General features: G+C 42.3%; 1 protein-coding gene across 1 annotated transcript in view; it reads right to left on the bottom strand.

The window, feature by feature from the left end:
- Positions 1-4,145: 4,145 nt before the first annotated feature.
- msrab (methionine sulfoxide reductase Ab) overlaps positions 4,146-5,000 on the bottom strand; it is a 48,021-nt gene continuing 47,166 nt past the window's right edge. The window contains exon 6 of the mRNA XM_062522656.1: positions 4,146-5,000. This exon is cut by the window's right edge and continues 681 nt beyond it. The gene's annotated coding sequence lies outside the window, so the exon portion shown is untranslated.

Below are 5,000 nucleotides of genomic sequence, written 5' to 3'. Positions count from 1 at the left end.
CACTGCTAAAAATGTTCTCCACAAACTTTCTTAGAGTGTTCAAGGGAATGTCACAAGCAGTTCATCAACAACATCTATACAACACTATCTATATCAACATCATATATAACAACATCATAACACACTATCTATAATACAACATCATATATAACAACACTATCTATATTATAACATCATATATAACAACACTATCTATATCAACATCATATATAACAACATCATCACACACTATCTATATTACAACATCGTATATAACAACAATATCTATAACAACATCATATATAACACACTATCTATATAACAACACCATATATAACAACACTATCTATATTACATTATATATATAACAACACTATAGCAACATCATATCAATAACACACTATCTATATAACAACATCATATAGAACACACTATCTATATCAACATCATATATAACACACTATCTATATAGCAACATCATTTATAACACACTATCTATATAACAACATCATATAGAACACACTATCTATATCAACAACATCATCTATAACACACTATCTATATAACAACATCATATATAACACACTATCTATATAACAACATCATCTATGTAACACATTATATACAGTGGGGAGAATACCCTTTTGCCCCCTTGCTAAAGTTGACTAAAAAGAGGAATATCAAATCATCTTTTGGAAATTGATCTTAATGCCTTAATAAAAAAAAGTGAAAAATCCAACCTTTAATGACACCGATTTTCTTTGTGAATGACGAATGTATTGTAAAGAAATAAATGGTCTTTAAAACAAAGGGGGCATTGCACCCCTACAGTATGTTAAATTCCCATAGAGGTCCTGTCTGATACTCAATGAGCTCAATGCAAATCAAACCAGACAATAGGCTAACTGAAAAAAACACCATGCCAATCTCTAGGTATGGTGTAGGGCATGTGATGATGCGGGGCTATTTTAATTGCAATGGCCAAGGGAATGTTATCAGGATGCATAGGTTTGGGCTGGTCTAAGTATAGGTTTGGGCTGGTCTAAATATAGGTTTGGGCTGGTCTAAATATAGGTTTGGGCTGGTCTAAGTATACTGTCGGTTTGGGCTGGTCTAAGTATAGGTTTGGGCTGGTCTAAGTATAGGTTTGGGCTGGTCTAAATATAGGTTTGGGCTGGTCTAAGTATAGGTTTGGGCTGGTCTAAGTATAGGTTTGGTCTGGTCTAAGTATAGGTTTGGGCTGGTCTAAATATAGGTTTGGTCTGGTCTAAATATAGGTTTGGTCTGGTCTAAGTATAGGTTTGGGCTGGTCTAAGTATACTGTTTTGGGCTGGTCTAAGTATAGGTTTGGGCTGGTCTAAGTATAGGTTTGGGCTGGTCTAAATATAGGTTTGGGCTGGTCTAAGTATACTGTCGGTTTGGGCTGGTCTAAGTATACTGTCGGTTTGGGCTGGTCTAAGTATAGGTTTGGGCTGGTCTAAGTATAGGTTTGGGCTGGTCTAAGTATAGGTTTGGTCTGGTCTAAGTATAGGTTTGGGCTGGTCTAAATATAGGTTTGGGCTGGTCTAAGTATAGGTTTGGGCTGGTCTAAGTATAGGTTTGGGCTGGTCTAAGTATAGGTTTGGTCTGGTCTAAGTATACTGTAGGTTTGGCCTCAATACAGCAGTACAGCAGAGTATGAGCTCTCCACGTAGACTCAGTAAGGTGTGTGTGTGTGTGTGTGTGTGTGTGTGTGTGTGTGTATCACTGTGATCTGCTCCTTCTGCTAGTGTTTGTAGCACTCAGTACAGTGTGTGTGTGTGTGTGTGTGTGTGTGTGTGTGTGTGTGTGTGTGTAGCACTATGTGATTAGCTCCTGCTGCTAGTGTGTGTGTAGCGCTCAGTACAGTCAGTGTGTGTGTGTGTGTGTGTGTGTGTGTGTGTGTGTGTAGCGCTCTGTGATTAGCTCCTGCTGCTAGGCTCACACACCCCTCGTGTGTGTTAATGATGCTTGAGGCTGCGTGCATCTCCGGCCTGCTTAGCGGGCGCTACTTCATTAGCCCTCATTAGCACTCCACATCATTAGCGCAGAGTGGAGGCCAGCCCACACAACGGCTCAATGAATGTGTGTGTGTGTGTGTGTGTGTGTGTGTGTGTGTGTGTGTGTGTATAGATCAGACTAAGTGTGGGGCACAGCAGGCTTGAAGCTTGTGTGTGTGTGTCGTCAGATGAAGTGATACACAGCAGGCTCTGAGCTCTTGTGTGTGTAGTGGTATAGTGTGAGGCTCTGCAGGCAGTGAGCTGGTGTGTGTGTGTGTGTGTGTGTGTGTGTGTGCGAGAGAGAGTGTGTGTGTGTGTGTTGTTAGCAAAGGTGCTAAAAGGATCACTTCATGCACAGTACACACACTAGCATAGTCTGCTAATTAAGTAGGGTGCTCCACCTCAGCAGCCAAAAGGCTCAACACACACAGATACACACACACACACACACACACACACACACACACACCTCCGTAGTGAACAGCACACAGGACACTGGGTCTTCCTTGTAGACTGTCAGGTCTACTGCCCTATGCCTGGCCAATAGGCAGACTCCTGCTAGTGTGCTGCTTGAATGTGCTGCCATCTAGTGGCTGTGCCGTGTCACTGCACAGCATGTCTGTGAGCAGACGCCAATGCAAACAGAATTCACCCTCACTGGTGGTAACCACAGCTAACATCTATTCCATTGCTGATGCTAAAGCTCTGTGTGTGTGTGTGTGTGTGTGTTGTTGATAAAACATCCTTCAGCTGTTCACGGCTTTATCTAAAGTGGGGGGGTCAAACATCAGGCCCACCAGCAAGGTTCATGTGCCCCCCAGTTTTGGACAGGAAGGGAAAAATAAATCCAGTGGTCCACACTCACACCTTTTGTTTATGCAGGTGAGAGAATAACAGCACACACACACACACACACACACACACACACACACACACACACACACACACACACACACACACACACACACACACACACACACACACACACACACACACACACACAGTGTTACGAGCACACAATGTTAAGCGAATTCACTGAAGACTTCAAGGCCACCGTGGACATCAAATGTTTCTGTTACCAGCGAAAACAGAGAGGATGGAGACAGCTGAGATAGCGAGTCATTTGAGATGGGTAAGGGCAAGGGAGGCAAGGCAGGGCTACTGAATGGATGCTTACTGGTGTTAAAGATTAGGCTACACACTGTTTTAAAGCTACACACAACGGTGAACTAGAACAAAGCTAAAGATAGCCTAACTTATAGAGCTGCATGATGTTTCCACATGATCATAAGCGTGAATGCTGTTGTGAATATATGCTGTTGCTAGTAGCCTGCTATCTACTCGCTTGTGGTGTTAAATGGGTATGCGTTAGTCTGGCTATCACCATAAGCTAAATCTTTTCAAATGTAACATTAGTCTGGGGATCAAGAGGCGTGATCAATGGGCATAGCTCAAATGACTCTGTACGTTTTTGGATAGTGCTTCAAGCAATAAGACCAACGATCCGGGGGCACCTGGTGGATAAGCTCGTTTGTGATTGGACCCAGAGGATGTGGCCAGGAAGCAGGAAAGATAGATGTGCAAATCCAGAGCAGATCAGGCAGGTACAGTATGTTTAGTGCCGTAACACTCCTTTCTGCAGGAGCCTCTGCACTGCCTGACACCCCTGATCTAAAGCAAAGGCACTGAGCAGGTACAGTCTGTTTATTATTATTATCTATTATTAACAATAATAAATATTATTGTGTTCTATGTTGTTGTTTTTTTATTCTGACGTTTTTCATACACCAGTTGGGAGTTGCAACTGTTGCAACTTCGTTGTTTGCTCTGCTTACAATGACAATGAAGTCCTTTTAATAATTTCTAACCGTGTTCTAATCATTTCTAATCCCTGATCGACCCATTTCTACAGCCATGTTCTCACTGACAAAACACATCTGAGGAACCTTTTTCTGGAGGTTCTCACAGCCAGACGTGAGCACATGGCACAACAGGCCGGGCCGGAGGAGGAACACAGTTTTGGTTCTGGCTCGCAAGGCAGCGTGCGTTTATCTAAATGCCTTAGCTTGACATTTTCATCTGTGCGGTTATATTCGCTCCCTTTTCTCCAGATCCAGTGTGCGCTTCTCAACGTGAACAGATTGCCCAGACAGCCTAATATGGCAGAAAAGGTTATTTATTAGAATAGATGCTTTGTGAAGACATTTATAACATATCAGTTTATTCGCAGCCTCCCTGTACACATGGAATGTATGGAAGCTCAATGATACAGTAGCTGCTTTGACATTTTGATGATAGACTAGAGTAGTTTAGTGGTGACTGTGGCGAAGCCAAGCTAGTAAAGACTAAATATTATTGACTTCAGTTGTCAGGTTAATGTGGACATGTCTACTTGACTGGGTTTAGACTGTACAAATGAAAGTGAAGGCCAACTATGTCACACACACACACATTTACAGACTCTTGAGTGCTAATTTGGTGCCAGAGTGTGTATGTGTGTGTGTGTGCTTATGTATGACATTTTACAGCATCTGACAGAGAGACAGATCTGAGAGATTTCAGCCAATCAGAGGAGACATAGTTAGATGACCCAGAGTGTCGCTGACCCAGACTTGGCAGTGTTTCCTGCTCCAAAGATGTGTTCACATTGACCACATTTGACCATTGGCCTGCACAGTAGTCTCGCTCTTTCCTCCAAATCCAGTGTGCGGCTCCCAATGTGAACACACTGCCCACACAGCCTCATACGGCAGAAAAGGTCATTTTATCCATGAGGAGATTTATTACCTTACATATATATTAATTATATAGGCTGCTTTAAAACATGTATTACTCATGTGAAAGCAGACCCACTGCACGCATAGAATGTATGGAACATAAGAGTACAGAAGCAAAATCCTTTAAATCCGTCTGACCACTTTACTTTGAAATTACTGTAGCATTTTGTATCAGGCTCCTATAGTATTTGCCTATCATTATTTTAGACCAGGAAGAGAGTATTCA

The sequence above is a fragment of the Sardina pilchardus genome, chromosome 20, assembly GCF_963854185.1.
Source record: "Sardina pilchardus chromosome 20, fSarPil1.1, whole genome shotgun sequence".
NCBI classification, from domain to species: domain Eukaryota; kingdom Metazoa; phylum Chordata; class Actinopteri; order Clupeiformes; family Clupeidae; genus Sardina; species Sardina pilchardus.
Note: the sequence above shows the minus strand (reverse complement) of the source record. Positions and strands in the feature narration are given on the sequence as shown.